Source organism: Equus caballus, chromosome 9 (assembly GCF_041296265.1).
Source record: "Equus caballus isolate H_3958 breed thoroughbred chromosome 9, TB-T2T, whole genome shotgun sequence".
NCBI lineage: Eukaryota > Metazoa > Chordata > Mammalia > Perissodactyla > Equidae > Equus > Equus caballus.
In genome coordinates this window covers 18964007-18984905 of record NC_091692.1, presented here as the reverse complement: position 1 = coordinate 18984905, position 20899 = coordinate 18964007, and the positions used below count along the sequence as shown (strand labels likewise).

Below are 20899 nucleotides of genomic sequence, written 5' to 3'. Positions count from 1 at the left end.
CGAAATGAGTATTTCAACTCCTATTTTGGGTGTATACTAATCCACAACTGCTCTTAGAAACAAAAGGAAGGTAGAAGGAGAAATTCTGGCAGTTTCCAGAGAAGTCAGCCCATGGTTGGGTCTTTGTGCAATGGAATGTACTCTTGACTTAAGGGAACAGGGAAAGAAATGTGTCTTCTGGGAAAGATGTGAGTTGTTAACAGAAGACCGTCATTATGGAAAGAGGTTTAGCCTTTAGAGGAAAGCTGTGTTTCATGTTGGTAAAGGGTATATAGAACCTTAGTTTTTGTTATTGTGGTCTTTTTTAATCTTTTAAGTTGGAATGGATATCAACTTTTTTGCTTACTTTCCTTTATGAACCCTTCTGTGTCCCCACTGGCAGATTTCACCTTGGATGTCAATCAGGAGATGAAAGTAGATTTGGAAGGGGAAGTTCAGGTAAATGTACACAGAGGAAGAATTAGGAAAGGGATAAGAACATGGTTTTAGCTGAGGAGGCGGGGAGGTTCCTCCAGAGAAGACACAACATGGTTTGGGCTTTGACTCACCTCGTACCCCTTCAGAACTCTCTCCTACTGGGCCATATGGAGGACGTTGTTTCAGTATGGCTCCCTCATCACTGTTGCATCCCTGCTGTGAGATTTCCCTCCAGTAGGTAGTTGGTTAGGGACAGAGTGGCTCTGACTAGGGATGAGGAACAAAAGGGCTAGACCCCAGAGGAGGAGGGACTGTGAAGAGCAGCCCCTACTCTCCACAATTTATCCAAAAGTTAGATCTCATCAAATCACTGAATGTTCACATTAGAAATAACTTGAATAGATCATTTGGTTTAAATGAGAACCAGAGAGGTTAAGTGACTTACTGGAAGTCACTCAAATAGTGGTTAAGTCAGAATTAGAACCCAGTTCTTTTGACTACCAGCCTGTATTATTTCCATAATACAATACCCTTTGAACTTCCTTTTCCAGTAGAGACACATGAACAAATTGAAGTGAGAAGATGGATTTAGGTAAAGCAACATATTCACAAACCAATCTTGAAGTACTTTTTCTTAAACTTTCCTTATACTGAGAAATCTCCAAAGGCATGAGAACACAGAGATTCTTTGTGCATGCTGATGCCCCAGCACCTGATTTTAGATCTCTGTGTGCACACACTGCAATTTACTTTTCAGCTGAATCTGGTAATTATGACATGAGGTTTTGAAATGCATTGCCAACTTAAGATGCATTAATTTGATTTTCCACCTTAGCTCACCTTGGAAAAAAGGATGTTTTGATAAAGTATGTGATATGTGTGATACTTTATCAGAAGTATTTGATAAAGAGTGATGTGATTCTCAAAATAATGATATAAATGTATAATTTGAGAAACAGCATCATGAGGAGGATTTACCTGTGCAGTAAACTAAATACGTGAGTCCACAAAAATCACCATGACAGATTTAATCTTACATGTAGGAATAACTTCTTGAAAGGAGTCATTGGGAGAACCAATTTAAATACTTTTAGAACCTAAAAACACAATCCAAGAAACATGGGCACAAAAACAGGGATTACTTCATGTTTTAAACCACATTTTTCAATAAAAACATAATATAGGATATAGTTAAATTTAAAAAGACATGGCACAGCAGTCCAATGAATAAAGAAATATTAGAAATAAGAGGTAACTGCTGGGCTTAGTCCTGTCATCTGCATCTCCTTCACTTTCAAGGAGTATGCCAACATGTGCCTCTATTAGCAAAGTTCATAGACAAAGACAAAACAAAGACAGTCTCCAAGTTTGCTAAGAAATGTTTGTTGAAAGGAATCTACCATCTCCAATGACAGCCTTTAAAAATGCCTCTGGCGGACAGGGCGTTTGGTAACTGTAACTGTGCTTCAGTTAGATTAGTAACTACCTTCTGCTTCCATTGGTAGGGCTGAGGAAGGGATCTCAGACAGGACAAATATCTAATTGCTTAACCAGTAACAGTAACTTTTATTAATCTCTTCTGATTATCAAAGCCATTTATCCTCCTTGTAGAAAACTTGGACAAATCAAAAAAGTATAAAGCAAAATACAAAATCCCACAGATTCCAGAATCTCAAGATAATCTCAGTTAATATTTTGTTGTTTCCCTTGAGAATTTTTGCTAAGCTCATACATCTTTCATAATGGAGATAACAGTGTGTTCCTAATTGTGAATTTCTGCTTAAAACACACACACACACACACACACACACACACACATTTAAAAGTTAAAAGTAACTGGTTGAAGGAATCGCTCTCAGATTCCTAGATTAAGCTTAGGACCTGTGCTCTATCTTCTCCTAACATCATGGATGTCCTTTATCATAAAGTTCACATTTTTTAATCATTAGTGGTACAATATGTCTCTTCCTTGCTCGACTGTAAACTGTGTGGCAGAGACTTGACTGTCTTTATGAACTGTCTTAGCCATTATTCCAACCCCAAGCACAAAGCCAAAACATGGTAGATACCCAATAAACCTTTTGAATGGATGAACTATAGAAAATTTGTTGAATGAATGAAGTATAGATAAATCATCCATAAGCCTATCATCCAGAAATAACTAGATAACAGTTTATAACTAAAATTTTATAATCTATGTTTTCCCACTTGAAATAACATCTCAAACATTTTGCTATATCTAAATGACATGCTTTTTATTGACTGTATGATATTCCATCAAGGAGGTGTACCACAATTTCTATTCATTCCGCATTGTTGATCACCGTCCTAACAACCTGCTTTTTAATTTTTTTCTACATCCTACCCTTGCACCTTTAAGTAATACATCCACAGAATTGTTTCCTAGTCCTTCAAATATAAACAATGTCTCTTAATTCCCCAGATTGTAAAATGAGATTATTAGTATCCCTCCAGCTTTTCACACACCCTCCTGCACCTTGATGTCCCAGGCTCTCTCAACTGTACTTTTATTTCTAGATTGTCAGTGCTCATATTTTTATAACCATAGCTACGCTTTCTGTGCTTTGACTCTAGATTGATCTAAAATTTAAAAATCAATGTAGTTTTTAATTATTAACAATGTAAAGATTGTTCATTGCAAAATAAAGTGATAGACTCTGATTATATTTCCTTTCTTGTTTGTTTTTCTACAAGTACCAATTATCGTTTTTATATTCTCAATTTGGTTTTTCCTAGAATTACCTTCTTAATTTTGTTCCCATTTTTTTTCCAGATTTTCTATCATGACAGGTAATCTATCCAGCCCTCCCCCTCTTAATAAGACCCCTTCCTCGAGCACCCTAATCTGGTGCTTTCAGATGGTCACTTTCTGGATCTGATGCACATCTGTCTTGCTGGGCCTTTACTGTTTTTCTGAATTGAATTCACTGTCCAGAATCACATGATTTATTCTTCTTGATTTCTGCATTTATTTTGCTAGAGCACATCCACAGATAATTTTCTAAGAAAGGATACATGGTAGGTACATTTTCTGAGTTCTTGCATTTCTGAAAATGGTTTTATATAACCCAGATAACTGAGTGATACTTTAGCAAGGTATACAATTCCAGGCTGAACATAATCTTTCTCCAGAATTTTGAAAATATTGTTCCCTTGTGTTTTATCATACAGTGCTGCTGCTAAAAAATCCAATGTCATTCTGATTCTCATTTCTTTAGAGAACCTTTTTTCCCTCTCATTCTCACTTGAAGATTTTAGGGTCGTCTCTTTGTTGTTGAAATTTTGCAATGATGTTGGGTACTTTTTCATTTAACTGTTTTGATTTGGAGACTCTTGCTCTTCAAGTGTAGGAAAGTCTCTTGCATTATTTCTATGATAATTTCCTCCATTTTCTCTGTTCTTTCTTTCTGGGACTTCTGTTATAAGATGTTCCTCCTCCATTGGCCCTCCATGTTTATTATTTTCTCTCCTTTAGGACTCTGTTTTGTGTTCTACTTTCTGGGAGGGCTCTTAAATATCCTCCAACTCTTCAATTAGTCTTATTTTACAACTATATATTCAACTTTCAGGCTTTTTATTCTGTCTCCATCCTTTTTTCATATCCCCTATTTTTGCTTTATAGTGTAATATCTTTCTCAAATTTCTTTAAGAATATTAACTAGAAAGTTTCTAAGCTTTCTTTTCTTGAATTATCTATTCCATCCATGGTCATTTTAAAAAATTTCTTTATATGAATGGTTTCACTCTCATATTTAAGAATTAGGCAATAAAAAGCTGATTGGGAACTCTTTGTGAAGGAAAAGGACCTTGTCACCAAGCAGCCTTCATTTTAGGGTGAAATAGATAGTGAAATCAGATAGTGAATCAGTCATTACTTTGGGGACACCCATAAACATCTCATTACAGAGGACTTTTCTCTGGAGCTGTTCAATTTCAGTTAAGGAAAATACATGTATTAGTTTGTTAGAGCTGCCATAACGAAGTGCCACAGATTGTGTGGTTTCAGCAACAAAAATTTATTTGCTCACGCCTCTGGAGGCTAGAGGTCCAAGCTCATGGTGTCAGCAGAGTTGGTTTCTTTGGAGGGCTCTCTCCCTGGCTTCCAGATGACCATCTTCTACCTGTATCTTCAGATGGTCTTTGCTCTGTGCATGTCTGTGTCTTAATCTCCTCGGCTTAGAAGGACTCTAGTCATATTGGATTAGGGCCACCCATATGACTTCATTTTACATTAATCACTTCTTTAAAGGCCTTATCTCCAAATACAGTCACATTCTGAGGTACTGTGGCTTAAAACTCCAAAATATGAATGTCAAGGGGGCACAATTCAGCCAATAACAATATATTTTGCAAATGTTTGTTTATTTGCTTTTTGCCTGACAGGTAGACTTGGAATGTTCAACATTCTCAAAATGGAGTAAGAAAGGTTAGACGGTTTGACTCCTCCAGATATAGACTTTTGAGAATCTGCTCTTTTTTGACCCCTTTTCTCATTCTTACCTGTGGTGATACTTGGAGTTTCCAACCCCGGAGCCCCTCCTGGTTTCTGCAGGTGGGTTCCTTCCTCAGCCACCTACCCCTTTGTGTGCCTTCTGCAACAGCTTTCTTACCTTTTTTCTCAGTAACCACTCCATCTTCTCTGCTCTCCTTCCTCAGCTTCCCCTTTGCAGACCCTTGAGACTGCTTCCTCAAATAGCACTTCCTGTTTTCTGGTCTTCTTATTTCAGAAGTTTGTTAAACCCTCTCATCTGCTTATGGTCCTTACCCTGTTCTCTTCACCATTTGGGATTTATACTATCATTTTAATGGGGTCTCAGAATGAGGCGAAGTAAACACATATGCATTTTAGGAAGACTTCTCTGAATGCAGTGTGGAGAGTGGATTGGAGGGGTCAGAAGGCAGACAAACAAGTTATGGTCTTTGGGTCATTACCACTAGACCTCCATAGAATGAGCATCCCATGCCAGTGACCGTGGGAGCTATACAAGACAATGGCAGGGTCTCCTGTGGATTGCTCCAGGAGCCCAGGACACTACCTGTGGGCAGCCACACTCCTGTTCAGGGGTTGGTGAGGGCAGGGCTTCCTTTCAGTTCCCAGTCAGTCAATAATTCTCTCAGCATCCAGAAATCATCATTGGGTGCCTTATCTCCTTTCCTCAGAAAATGGCAAGGACTTTGTTGCCTGTCCCTTTATTTTTCCAGAAGTTAGGAAGTAACTGACCCTGGGGAGATGACTCAGAGTATCTGAAAAGGGGTGTGTTTCTGCTTCTCTAACAAGCCCTTGTCTTGATAGACATGACTGACCTTTCTATTTACATCATAATACATCGAATTTTCTGTTTTAGGCTCCAGATAATGGATGGAGGGCAGTGAGAGGATGTGTGTGAACTTTCTGTCATGAAGGGCAATTTGCAGGAACTAATCATCTTACAATAGTTGGTCATAAGAAAGAAATCCATCAGCCAAGCATCCTGAATAGGTATTTATATTCATGAACATTTCTGACTCTAAAGAAAGATTTCCTAAAGAGCCCTCCTAGGAATGTTACTGGTGTTATAAAGGGGGGTGTGGGTGTTTATAGAAAAGCTAAACACATTTTTACTGCTGAATTTTCTAGTGTTTTAAAATTTTTCTTCTGCAGTGTAAAGCCCTAAATCTTCAGCACTTCCCAGACTTGACTACAGAGCATGTTTATTATGAGACTAGGTGGGAAATAGAATAAGTCAAGGCATTTTATGAGGAGTCTAGCTACACTTTCTTTCTTTGCCATCTATGTTTAAGTGCATGATTAGAGCTACTAAGTAATTTTCTATCACTCCTGGGAGAAAATTTTAAAATGACACTTTTCACCCTTTAAGAGAGGGTTTCGAGGTATAGGAAGACGTCTATTTCCATTGCTTCAGAGGACTACCTGCCCTGGGAGGGTCACCTTACAGCAAGGAGCTGCCCAGCCCTCCTTCACTATCCATGAAATGGTCACGTGTGTTTGCACACTTCCCGGTCAGGGGAAGGAGTTGGTCTCTACAGTAATTTAGCCCAGGGAAATCTGTGGGCCCGCTTTGCAAAGGAGGGACTTCTTCAGGTGTGAAAAGGCAGAAGTGTCCTAGACAAAACTGATTGCAATGGGTGACGGGTTTTTCATAAAGGAAATTCGGTTACTCAAGAGGCCGTCGGCAATGAGGGCTGCAGGGGTGGACAGGGATGACAGGAGCCAACATTCAGGAGCTGCGAGTTTCAAAGGTGTTGCTCCTGGTTGTAGGTTCAGACCTTTGCGAACCTTGCTGCAAGCTCTTTTCATCTCCAAGGCTTCTGTCATCCATCTGTGGAGAATGTGATGTTAGCTTCCATTATGAGAGCTACTGTTATTTTTTCACGTGTGTGTGCCTGTTTGCCTGCCTCCCAGCTCATTGTGAGCTTACTCCCCACTTCTCTGTAGCTGTAACTCCTAGTACACAGCTAACAGGTGGTAAGTGTTTCTTGGTTGTTGGAGACTGACTATGTAAGTCCTACTTAAGAGAAAGTTTCCATCAATTCAAGATGGTCTCATAACTGTGAGTCAACGAACCTTCAAAAGGATGGTTATATGAAACCTATGTGTGGGAAAGAAAGGATCTGTCTGATTTGCCACATTCACTGTTCTCTTTTGCATAAATTTTAGAAGTGATCTGAGCAACAATGTTCCCAGGATAATGGAAAAGATTTAACGGCCTCAAGCTGCAGTGAAGTTTAATGCTCTTATTCATATAAAGTTAAATATAGATACATATTTGAGCCTCACCTCATTTTCCAACTTGTTTTCTTTGTACTTTATTCTTAATAGCTGTAAAGTTCTGCCTTGTGCTAATGTACTTTTATCTTCCTGGCAACAACAATAATTGCAATGAAGGGGTTTTTTTTATTTGAATGGAGAAATACAATTATATAATCTGATAGATTTCTTCTGTAAAAAGAGTTACTCAGCTCTTTGAGGCAGAACACCATATCTCATTCCTGTTTACAATGGGATTTGTTCTAATATCTTTACCTGAAGATTTCACTATGAACAAAACTCTTCAAAGCAGCCTTGCAAATAGAATAAAGAATGTTACCTGGCTCCCCCTTACTGTGGGGACACACTGGGTTTCTGATATGGCGGATGTCAAGTTACCTCAGTACAGTATGAATCTATTAATTCCCAGCTGGGTGACCTTGAACAAGTTACTTAAATTTTCCAAACTTATTTTTTTATTGGTCAAACCATTGTACTACGTCAGTTTCCTTATTTGCTCCTCATAAGGTCACGGGATTAAGTGAGACAGTGAGTTCAGGGCCTAGGATAGGAGAAGTGCTCAACAAACTCTGAACGTCGTTGGGCTAATGATGTGGTGGTTGTTACGGCTGCAGGTTGGGATTCTATCTAATCTCAGGCCCTCAGAGCTGAGCACTGCACCCACTGTTCATTAGGCTTAATCTATGTTTATTAATGAAACAAAATAAGTATAATCACTTATTTTTTATTCTAACATCACTTAGTGTAATCATTTAGTTTTTATTCTTCTAACACCAGAGGTTTTTCAGCCATACAGCTGATTTTTAAAAAAATTTTTTTTAATTAATAGACTTTGTTTCTTTAGGTTTACAGAAAAATTGAGCAGAAAGTACAGGGAGCTCCCATATACTCTGTCTCCCCCACCAGTCTTCCCCGTAGTTTTCCCGTTATTATTATCACTATTAGCATCTTGCGCTGGTGTGGTACCTTTGTTACAAGTGATGAACCAATGTTGATACATTATTATTAACTGAAGTCCATAGTTTACATTAGGGTTTTCTCTGTGTTGTACATTCTGTGAGTTTTGACAAATGCACAATGTCATGTATTCACCGTGACAGTGTCACACAGAATCGTGTCACAGCCCTAAAATCCCGTGCTCCACCCAGTTCTCCCTCCCACCCTCCCTCCTGCCAACCCCTGGCAACACTCATCTTTTACTGTCCCTATGGTTTTGCCTTTTCCAGAATGACATATAGCTGGAATCATACCATATATAGTTTTTTCAGACTGGTTTCTTTCCCTTAGCAATATGCATTTCAGGTTCCTCCCTGACTTTTCAAACAAAGATACATTTTTACTTAGGAATAGCATCATTTTGACTTGGGAAATATCTGTTTGGTTGATTTCTGTCTCCTCAGTAAATGTCTGCTCACTTGAGGATTATTTCCATGTTGAAACGTCTATTCTCAGTCTAATCATTTATTGATTTAACTGAAAGCAGGTGCACTCAAAGGGGAATTTTGCATTTTAAGGAGGGGTTAAAAACAACAATTAACATTGCTAATTAAAAGTAAAATACAAGAATATATACTTATCTTTTCCATTCCAAGATCAATAAGCCCCTCAATTCCTGGTGGGAACCTCCACTGGCTGCTATGGACCTGTCAGATTCTCCAGATGTGACCTGGATAGCCACGCACACCAAGCTGGCTGACAATTCATTTTTCTCTCTGTACCCTGTGCTCCACCTATCCTCCCCTAATTGCTCCTGGATGACCTTCCTATCGTTCCATTCTTGGTCTTTGCACTAAGGTTAGGCAATAGAAAAGAGTCATTCATCATAAATTTTAAAAATCCCCTTGTACTCATCTTATCTGTCTCCCTGAGTCAATCCCTGGAGGATGCCCCCTTTTCCCAGGCAGAGGGAGGCGGTGGGGACAGCACGGGTACAGCTGCCTTCGTGCCTTCCCAGGAGGCCAGCCCTAGACCAGCAGGCTTCTTCCGGACTTCATTTCCTTGATAATTTCATGTTTATCCTGTTCCACGAGACACTCTGACATACAGTTTCTTCTGCAGCCCTTCAGCTTCCTCTTACCTTCTTAACGTTTGCACCTTTCAACCACTTATAAACAGTATGTCTCTCCACTGGTCTAAATTTAGAAAAGGCACAAATATATTTATTTGGCTCCTTCAGTGCTTTATTAAAAGCCATCTTCCTGGGCCCTTGAACTTTTCATAGGGTTCTTTTGTGGGGGAGGTGAAGGGAGAGTAAGCTGAAGCTGGGTGGTTTGGATTTTTCTAAAAAAGCTGTTGTTTTCCTCCTGCTCCCATTTCTGTGTCTAATTGTGGGGGCGGCTCCATTCCCATCCACACAGGTGGCCTCCCTGGTGCAGGGCCAGGGTGGGGAGACTGATGAGGGTGAGGTTGAGAGTGACAAGAAGGGGGTGGCTCAAAGTAGGGCCCTGTGTCTATCCAAGTCTCAATAATATTCCCCAAGTGAGGCAGGGCCCCTGAAACCAGATCAACTCTCTCCAACACTGAGCACCTTCTTTGAGCCAGGTACTGGACTAAGAATTAAGAACAAGACTAAGAATAAACATAAGCAGTGGCTGAAATTTGGGGCTTTGGGGTTTTGATGAAATACAAAAATGCCAACTCATGTTTGTATTTGCTGGGGTTTTATCGGAAATCTTCTAGGGGGACCTGGAAGGGGCGGGGCAGGGTCTCAGGAACTAGCCACTCAGTCTTTTTCTCTGGGAACTTGGGACATGGCAGCTCCCTCCCTCTTGGCCATAGTAATGGCTTCCCTTATTTACACCTCCTCCAGAAGCCTTGCTTTCCTTGTCTCCAGTCCTCGCTGGAACCCTGCTAGGAAGTAAATATTATTATCCACATTCCATAGACAAAGAAGCGAAGGCTCAGAATGGGCAAGCAACTTGGTTGACGTCTCTCAGCTGATATGTGGCAGTGCACTGGGATCTTCCAAAGAGCTCCTCCATTCTCTCCCTCTGCTTCTCTCTCAGGCCTCCCAGGAGCTCTGCGGAGGTGAGGGGCGGGGTAACGTGGTTTTGAAGGAACAGGCCCCATATTTCCACTATGCTCCTGGGTTGCCTCTGTGCTCAGCCCTAATTGCAGGGTGCGATTGTGAAGACTACCACACTGTTTATGCTCCTGTCACTCAAGAGAACACTAACTAAAGAGCCGGGGCTCAGTGGGTACATCCCTGGAAACTTATACAGGCATTATCCATAGTCATTCTGTTTGCTATTAGTTTTTCCTCTTTAATTTCAATCCTCACAACTCTTCTGTATAAACCATGTGAACATCTCATTCCGTCCATCCTTCGCTGCCATTCCCAGGAGCAATGGGGACAATCCACTAACAAATGTGCTTATCCAGATCCTCAAAATAGTTTCCAACCTCCCACATCTCTGGGCCTTGAAAACATTTGTATGGCTTCTCATTCTACAATGGATGTTATAAGTTGATGTTTATGCTTCACACCAGTTTCTAAATTAATATTTGCTATATGAAGTCCTGTTAATTAATATGTACCTTTCTTGAAATTTCAAATCAGCTATTTGAAATGGGAAGAAGGCGGCAAGCAACTTGCAAATTGTGTGCATAATGAAGCGAGGAACAAGCTCACATAATGAAGACCAACAATTATACAACATTTGCATGATTCTTTTTTCTTACAACATGAGACAAGACACAGGGAGCTGATTAGCTGCTGCCTTTGCTCTGAGTCTCGCTTCTTATTTCCCCACCATTTGGTAGGATTCTCAAGGCCAAGAGCAGGTGACACTCTTTTGTCAAAGTTTTCTTATATTATCCTAGAGACTATAAGCAGCCAAGATCACCCTGCCAAATTTAACCTGCCACAGGTGACTTCTGTTTCTGTGACCGTAACAAGGTGTGTCCCTCAGTTGATACACCTATGCCCAGACTAAGGCTCCAATTCAGGTTCTAACCACCGAACTCAACCGGTCAGAGAGTACTGAAAACAAGTCTTACTTGTCTCCAAAATATTTACTGAGCATCTACTATGTCCCAGCCCCTGTGCTAGATGCTGGGGATAAAAATGAGCCAGTAAAATCCCTGCTGCCCTTAAGGCATTCACTGCCCACCAAGTAAGACATGTTAATAGCGACAACATTTATGGCGAGCGCTCTGTAGGCACAGAAAGAAGGCTACTCTGATGGGGGCGAGGGGAGAAGGAAGGGTTTGGGAAGAGCTCCACAGAGGGGACACTACCTGAGAAGAGACTCGAAGGAAGAACAGGACTGGTCGACAAGCAGAGGAAGGGGGGCATTCCAGTCAGGGCAGCCTCGGGCGGAAAGAACCAAAGCTGTGAGAAGCGCCCGGTGTTCCAGGAGCTGCAGCTGGTTCCCTGTAGTGTAGGAAGATGTACAGAGAGGAAAGGGCTCGAAGGTAAAGCTAGAGAGGCTGATGAGGGCCAGCTGCTGAAGGATTCTGAACCTGAAACGTGATCCTGGGCCGACGGACAGTCAGAGGCTTTAACCAGGGAGATGACAAGGGAAAACTTGTATTTCAGAAAACATACCCAGGCTAGTTGGACTAGATGAAAACATGTAAAATGATGATGATGATAAACACTTCTGGGTGCCTACTGTATGCCAGGCACAATGCTGAAGAGGACAAGAGCAGGAACACCGGTCAGAAGCCTCTAAAACGATTCGGGCAAGCTGAGATCAGCCCCGGGTGCCTGAGAGGCTGTCAAACGGCATGGTTAAGAGCCTGCCTTCCTGGATTCAAACACCAGTTCTGTGACTTACTGGTTGTGTGACTGGGTAGGTCATATAACCTTTCTGTGCCTCAGTTTCTTCATCCGTGAAAAAGGGATAATAATAGGACTCCCCTCAGAGAGTTATTGTTGTGAGGATTAAATGAGTTGTACGTCAAGTCCTTACTATGGCTTCTGGAACACGGTATGGAGCTGGAACACAGCTCTATAAATGCGAGCTCTCTTTATCTGAACTATGGCAGGGGCTGGAGATGGAAGCCACGGCCTCAAGAAATGTTAAGTGCAAGAAAAGGCAGGGTGTGGGGCAGAGGGAGAAGTCCAAACAAATTTCATCATTTTGTCTTGGGCGATGGGGCAGATGGAGAACATAGCAGAAGAGCAGTTTGGGATAAGAAGATGACCAGATTTACTGGGGAAATTTTGAGACTGAAGAGCCTGAGGAATATTCAGGTAGAAGGATCTAACAAGCAGGTGTAAGACGGAGGGCCAGCTCTGGAGAGAAGTCTGGGCAGAGTTGGAGAACTGGACTCCTCGGCAGGAGGTTGAAGCCATGGCTCAGAGCGACCTAGGTGGAGCAGGCTGAGAAGACCAGAGAGGGAGCTGAGGAAAGCCAAGATTTAAGGGGTGGCCAGAGATCCTGGGGAGACCGAGGAGAAGTAGTTCAAGAGCAAGAAGGAGAACCAAGAAAGAATGGTGACATGAGGCCAGGGGAGAGGAGAGTTCCTGAAGCAGTGAATAGTAGGAAAGTAAAATGCTACGCAGAAGTATCATGATATAAAGACCGAAAGATAGCCATTGGGTTTGGCAACCTGGAGCCTTCGGTGACTGGATCAATCAGGGCTCAGTTAGTGAAAGAGAAACCACACTAGTTATTTCATCACAGAAAATTTAAAATAAGGAATTGGGTAAACAGGGGTTAGCTGAAAAAGCAAAGGGAACGGCGAGGAAGCACAGAGATTGTAACTGCAGGTTATTGTGTGGACCAGGGGAACACAGGGCAGAGGCGGGAGCCACTCGAATCAAGGCCCTTGGAGAAGAGGCCCCATGGAGCTGGGCTCCAGCCTCTTGGGAGGGGGTCCCACTCAGCTGGTGCTGACACCTCTGGAGCACAGAGAAGGGCCTCAGGTAGCTAGGACTCAGGAGAGGGGGTCCTGCTCAGCTGGAGCTCATGCCTTAGAAGCTTGGAGGATAGACCCAGCAGAGCAGGGGCTGAGACCTGCGAGGAGGACAGCCTGAGGTTGATTCTGGGGGTGTTGGTACAAGAAGGAGACCAGAACCAACTGCTACATCCAGAGTATGGGGCTGTTGCTGGGGAGATGCTAACTAAAACAGCAAACAAACAGGAAAGAGCAAACCCTTCTTACCTCTTCCTGCCTGCCAGTCTGCCTCTAAAATCCCCTCTCAGCAAGACCCCATGGAGACCAGATGACAAAGGAGAAATAGAGTTTGCAGACTCCTGGCCCCAGGATCCCAAAGCAGAGTCTAGAAAGGTGGTTTGAGGCTGAACGACCATCTTTACAATCCGTACAGTGACCCTCACAAGTATAATTTTCATGGTTTGGAGAATAGCCATCTAGCAATGGGTTGAGAAGCAGAAGTCAAGACAGTAAATCAGGACCATTTTTCCAAAACAGTTTTGCTGTAAAAGAGAGAAGAGGATAAAGTGGCAGGAGGAAGTAGATGCAGTGTTCAGAAAGGGCGTTTTATTGTTTGTTTAAGAAGGAACACCCTAAAGCAAGTTTTAAGCTGAGCCCACAGAAAGGTGAGAGTTCCATATTGATGAGGAAAAGCATCTGAAGGAGATGGGAAAGATGGAGCCCAGCACCTCCGTGAGGGGATTGGCAGACACAGAAGCAACAGGACATCAATTCCTCTGAGAGGTGAAGAAAGATGTTTCACCAAATGCAAACAAACACAAACACCCTGGTTGTAAGTGACAGGCTGAGTCTACTACAAAGTGATCCAGACAGAACGTGCCTCTCATCTCTTAGCCGAGGAAACCTGCCGGGTCTCCGCACAGATCTCCACTCAGCCTCTCTGACCACCCCATCTAAAATTTTAACCCATTCTCCCCAGACACTTGAAATCCCCTTTCTACTGTCCTCCTCAGTGCTCACATTCTATCTATCTATCTTAATTATCAGATTATTGTTGTCTCTCCACAAAAGCAGGCGGTTTTGTCTGTTTTGTTCACTGTTCTAACCCAGAGTTAAAACAATGCTTGGCACAAAGTAGGTACTCGAGGAATATTTGTTGAATACACGAGTGAATGAAATCCCCATGTGAGGACTATTGAAACAGAGACAGGAAACACATATCAATCAACTAGTATTCAGAAACTACCTGCTGGGCCCTATGGGAGATACCGAAAAAGAATAGGGAGGAGTCCCTTCTATTAGAGAATTTACAAGGTTTGAAGAAATGAAACAAACTAGCCCATGTGGTAACAAAGGATGCCTGAACCCTGCGCTCCTTCTTCCCAGGCTGTACTTTCCCCTGCAGACTCATCTCATATCCTCTCTCCCTTTCTTAGATCCCTGGACTCAGTCCACAGCACCCTTTCTGCTCCCCAGGATTCAGAGCCTTCAGCTGGTCAAGGTCACAGGCTCCAGTGGACAGAGTTCCTGGCCCTCTTGGAAGTGGGATTAGAGAGTCTGGGCCCATCAGTGCAGCTCTCTTGCACCTGACACATGTGTGTGTTTTGAAAGCCTCATCAGAGCTGACTTTGAGGGGCAGCAGGTGCCCTCAAGCAGTGGGCTGCCAGTACTGTCAGCCCAAACCGGGTGGGGGTGCATGGCGTCAAATCACCATCTGTCAAGGTGTTAGAAGGGACCTCAGAGTGCTTTGTGGATGCAAAGGATGAAAATCAGCAAAATTGAATGAGCGTGTGTGTTCTTAGTGGAAGCAATGTGTAATAGTACTGTACTCTGGACTATTCTTGTAAAATTCTGTTTATTCCTTTTTGAGCAACCCCAAAATTAGTGCATCCAATACATGTGCACAAACATTGACACACACACACACACACCCCATTGCAAGGCTTGTCCTCTGCCAGAGAGTTTGGAAAAGAGAAAAAGAGAGAGAGAGAGAGAGAAGGAGAAAATAAGGGAAGGAGGGAAGGAAGGAGGGAGGGAGGAAGGAATGAACTACCGTACTATCTGTAATCATTTAACAGAGGATGGAGCAGTGTAGACACCTATGCTCAACCCTCCCAATTGTAAATGGTTATTTACTGATATTGGAGTTTAATTTCTTTTTAAAAGAAATTCAAAAGTTTGGGGTAAAGTGTTCCTCCCAAAAGCTTTTGCTGTCACTAGAGTTTATTATTTTTACAAATCCAATAATTTGTTGGGGACTTTTTCCTCTCTTTAAAGAAAGGAATTCTCTCTGAAGAGAATGGCAGTGTTTACTGAGAAATCATGCTGAAGAAGCAGAGAAGAGTTAGTGGAAAGGGCACTGGACTGGGGAGCCAACTGAACTGGATTCCAAACCTGTCTTTTTACTATTATTAGGTGCAACTGTATGCAAATTACTTCTTTTCTCAGAGTTTCCGTTTTCTCATTTATAATTTGAAGGGTGAGGCGGACAGTCTTTACTTAAAACAGTGTGTTGACCATCCATACTCATCTACATTCTGTCCTAAGACCTCCTGAAATATTAAAGAAAAAAGAGGCTAAACTTTTTAATCATGAAAACCCATTGTGGATGCAGGACATCAAATTTTCAGAAGATGAGAAACAGGATGGAGTGGTAACTGATTAAACAGGGTGGAGGAAGCCACAGGCTATAGTAACAAAGAAAGAAATATAGCCATCTGCCTATTAAACCTTGAGAGTCTTGGGATTCTGGAACACTAGTTGTAATAAAGGATTGGAGAAAGCCACAGATTGATTCTCAACTGTGGGGGAGGGGGAATTTTGCCCTACCCTCAGGGGACATTTGTCAATGTCTGAAGACATTTTTGATTGTCATGACTGGCACCTAGTGGATAGAAGCCAGGGATGCTGCTAAACACAGGACAGCCCTCCTTTCCCCCACCCCTACCTCGCCAACACACACACACACACACACACACACACACACAAAGAATTATGCAGCCCACAATGTCAAAACTGCCAAAGTTAAGAAACCCTGCTCTAGACTCAACAGTTAACCTCAAACTTTCAAATCTTCTTCTAGTGACAGGCTGACAGATATCTACCCACTGTGATGGACAGAATTGTGTCCCCCGAAAAATCCATATGTTGAAGTCCTAAACTCAGTATCTCAGAACGTGAGTGTATTTGGAGATAGAGCATATAAAGAGGTAATTAACTTAAAATGAGGCCATTAGGGTGGCCCCTGATCCAATAAGACTCTTGTCCTTATAAGAGGGAGAGACACCAGGGAAGTGCACGCACAGAGGAAAGCCTATGAGAGGACACAGCGAGAAGATTGCCACCTGCAAGCCAGAGAGAGAGGACTCGGGAGAAACCAAACCTGCCCACATCTTGATCTTGGACTTCCAGCCTCCAGAGCTGTGAGAAAATAAAGTTCTGTTATTTAAGCCGCCCAGTCAGTGGTATTTTGTTCTGGCAGTCAGCAAACTAACACACCCAACTTTGCAAGTAACGAGAGGATTCTTTTCCAAAGAAATGGAATGCCCACAAAGAAAAGCCTCTAATCTGGCAATTATGGGCTTCCAGGATTATTGCCCATTTCCCCACATCATCTTAAAGCGAACGGCCAGCCTGTAAGCACTGCCTACTCCCCTTTCCCCTGCCACACACACACACACACAGAGCTCAAGATCAGCTTATTGTCTGGTTCTTAAATATGATGGAAGAGCAAAAGATCAGTGGACTTTGGGAAAAATCTACAACACAAAAGAGACCAAGATAAACAAGTAGACTATGTAACTCTGAAAGGAACAGACATGATTTAGAAACACAATTTAACCTTTAAAAATTCTTCAATTAATATTCTTAGAAAGAGTAAAAAAGGTATTGCATCAGCAAAATACAAATAGCTAACAAGGAAAAATTATTGTAAAATAAAAGTATGACTCTGAAATTCAAATAAATGGTAGATAAAGTCTAACAAAACCATCAGGTAGTAGAACAAAGAGATGTGAAAAAATGAGAGAAAAGGTAAGATATATAGAGGATCAATCTAAGAGGCCCCACATCCAATCAACAGGAATGACAGAAAGATAAAACAAAGAGGAAGAAATCATCAAAGAAATATCACAAAGGATTTACTCAGAGTCAAAGGACATGGGTGTCCAAATTAAGATGCCGGTCAAGTGCCCAAGGCAATGAGTTACCTAAGTCACATAAGGGCATATACACATCTAGATCCAGCTTTAGAAAGTTCAGTACATCAGTATTAAAGAGAAGATACCAAGGAGCTTCAGCAGGAAGGAGAGAAAATTAAGATACCTATAAAAAACCAGGACTCAGACCAGCATCAGCCCTTTCATCATCAGCCACACCGGATCTGAGAAGACAGTGGAGCAAAGGCCTTCAGAGTTCTGAGTTCAAATGACTGTCAACCCAACAATCAAGGATGAGGGTGGAAAGAGTCCTTTTAAGAAATGCATAAACTGATATTATATTTCACACTTGCAAGCAATACCACCCTGAGACTCCTGCCCCTTAGGAGTGTCTTCCTTTAAGTTCTAAGTCCCCTCCTGAGCCTGGCAGTAACAGTGCAGAGTAGGGTGAACCAAGCTCAGATCTGATTCTGTATGGGATCTAGTCTCCAGAAGCATCTTCTCTGAAATTTCTTAAGCCTCCTCTGGTGCCTGGGACCAGCCAGGGCCAGCAGAGCCCTCCTGGTGGGGTGCCCTAACCTGGTCTGGGACCCACGTGGGCCCCAGTCTCCCTTCAGCCCCTTCCTGGTGCTCTCCTACCATCTACCCAGCACATGAGTTTTCCAAGAAGCTCCGAGGAGTTCTGGGACCCAGGCCACAGGGTTGTCTTGAGGTACTTGGCTGACTCTTGTTCCAGGAAGGCATCGTGGCAAGTGGATTTCTCCTTTTGCCTGGTGTCATATTTCTTTCACAGAATCATGTGAGAGTGGGCTGTGACTCTCAAACATAAAACACAGGATAGGTTCAGGGTCCGGGGCTGCCAAAGGTAAAACCATTGACCCTTGGTTTGAGCTGTATGTGTGGGGCCCACGGGTCAGCTCTTGCTTGGTTTTGTTTTATGGTGCTGCCTCTGATCTTTAGCACCAAGGACAACCCAGGGTGGCAGCAGGCATCCCTTCCTCTGTGTGGCCCCAGTTGACATCCTCTTCCACCTCCATTGATGTGAAGACACCATGCTTTCCCAGGTCAGCTTAAGTCATCATGCCTGATGAGAAACAGACATTTCTTCTGCCAGTGAGGCCACTCTTCTAATTTCTCCTACAGTCCTCTCTGCTGCTGGCAGTGAATGGAAGGCAGGGTGCGGTTAACGTTAAAATAATCACTTTCTAGGAATGCAGTGATTACCGCATAAAGAATTCAAGAGAAGACAAAGTTGGAAGATGTATCGTTCTACATTCATTATAAAATTCCAAATGGTAAGTTCAGCATAACCAGGAAACAAATTATTGTTCACATTTTCCTCCATATTCTAGAAAAGACTTGCATTTGTGGTCATCGTCAGTGAAATACAACAGCAACATTGGAGGGAGTCACTGGAAGCCAATATTCATGAGTGGCATGATGGATGATGCAGCATCCTAAGTAAGGATATAATCAGCATTCAATAAACAGAATTACAGCATTGCAGAAATACAGATCTATATTGTTTCAATGCAAACACGCTCCCAAGAGCATGGCATTGTGAGTAATAACAGTATTGCTATGTTTTTTCTCATGGTGGCAGATAGGCAGGAACAGTGCATCTGACAACAAAGAACATGGAGAATAAAGAATTTTCATATACATTGATTGAATATTAAATACACAACCATCACATCTCTTTCCAATATTCTAAATTAGTTCTGATAAAATGCTATAGTCTACATGGGCCCCTGAATTTTGTAATACTTTTAAAATCAAATTATCTATGTAGAAAGATGTCCCCCAAAAATTATTTGTTTGAGGCCTCACATACCTTAGAGCAGCCCTGTTTTTAGGAAACTATTTGAGGATTTGCTTAAGCTCATCAAGTAAGTTAAAAAAAAGAAATGAAATAAAAAGAAGAATTCTTGGGATCCAGGAGACAGGAGAGTCAACTCAGAAAAGCAAAGAAGACAAGTCCCAGCATAACAAATGAACATAAACCTAGAAATCAACCAGTGTAGCTCAGAAGAGGAGAATGGAGGGTTCCAGGGGAAAAAGGATGACTTGAAGAATAGCTAATATAATTTTTTAGTTTTCAAATGAGCAAATGATAAGAGTAAAATTGTGATAAAGAAAAATAGTTCAATTAGAAACTCCTAGAAAAACAAGAAAAGAAAGTCTTTTCAACAAATGGTGCTGGGAAAACTGGAAAGCCACATGTAAAAGAATGAAAATTGACCATTCTTTTTCACTATTCACCAAAATAAACTCAAAATGGATCAAAGACCTAAAGGTGAGACCTGAAACCACAAGGCTTCTAGAAGAAAACATAGGCAGTACACTCTTTGACATCAGTATTAAAAGGATCTTTTTGGCCACCATGTCTTCTCAGAGAAGGGAAACAATAGAAAGAATAAACAAATGGGACTTCATCAGACTAAAGAGCTTCTTCAAGGCCAATGAAAACAGGATTGAAACAAAAAAAAACCCACTAACTGGGAAAAAATATTTGCAAGTCATATATCTGACAAAGGCTTAATATCCATAATATATAAAGAACTCTCACAACTCAACAACAAAAAATCAAACAACCCAATCAAAAAATGGGCTGGAGACATGAACAGACATTTCTCTAAAGAAGATATACGGATGGCCAATAGGCACATGAAAAGATGCTCATCATCGCTGATCATCAGGGAAATGCAAATCAGAACTACACTAAGATATCACCTTACACCCATTAGAATGACAAAAATATCTAAAACTAATAGTAACAAATGTTGGAGAGGTTGTGGAGAAAAAGGAACCCTCATACACCGCTGGTGGGAATGCAAACTGGTGCAGCCACTATGGAAAACAGTATGGAGATTCCTCAAAAAATTAAAAATAGAACTACCATCCGATCCAGCCATCCCACTACTGGGTATTTATCCAAAGAGCTTGAAGTCAGCAATCCCAAAAGTCCTATGCACCCCAATGTTCATTGCAGCATTATTTACAATAGCCAAGACATGGAAGCAACCTAAGTGCCCATCAACAGACAAATGGATAGAGAAGATGTGGTACATATATACAATGGAATACTACTCAGCTGCAAAACAGAACAAAATCATTCCATTTGCAATAACATGGATGGACCTTGAGGGAATTATGTTAAGTGAAATAAGCCAGCTAGAGAAGGATAATCTGTGTATGACTCCACTCATATGAGGAATTTAAAAATGTGGACTAAGAACAGATTAGTGGATACCAGGGGAAAGGTGGGGTGGGGGGGGCGGGGACAAAGGGTGAAGTGGTGCACCTACAACACGAATGACAAACATTAATGTACAACTGAAATTTCACAAGATTGTAACCTATCATTAACTCAATAAAAAAAAAGTATTTTATAGATTATAAAAAGAAAAAAAAAGAAACTCCTAGAAAAACAAAATGCCATACAAGAGAGGCAATGCAATCTTTGTCGTCCACTTGGCCCTACAGTAAACCACATGTGCTTAACCATACTTAGATAAACAGTTTCTTGATTTTAAGCTTTTATAAACAACCTATAAATAAGGCATGAGACAATTATGATCTTACAAGAAAATGTGAATGTCATCAACTTTAGCAACATAGACATAAAAATTCACATGATGGAAACTGGGAGGTGGGAAGCAGTGAAGGGGGGTGGGTGAAGGCAAGG

At 41.7% G+C, this 20899-nt stretch overlaps 1 protein-coding gene across 5 annotated transcripts in view; it reads right to left on the bottom strand.

Moving 5' to 3' along the window:
* Nucleotides 1–20899, bottom strand: part of CRH (corticotropin releasing hormone) — a 201015-nt gene that overhangs the window by 3447 nt on the left and 176669 nt on the right. For 3 of the 5 annotated variants that reach the window (XM_070222201.1, XM_070222202.1, XM_070222203.1), the window contains one exon: nt 549–684. The gene's annotated coding sequence lies outside the window, so the exon portion shown is untranslated. Of the gene's footprint in view, nt 1–548; nt 685–18463; nt 18669–20899 lie in introns of those variants that run through there. The other 2 variants (XR_011421564.1, XR_011421565.1) reach the window with 1 other exon arrangement.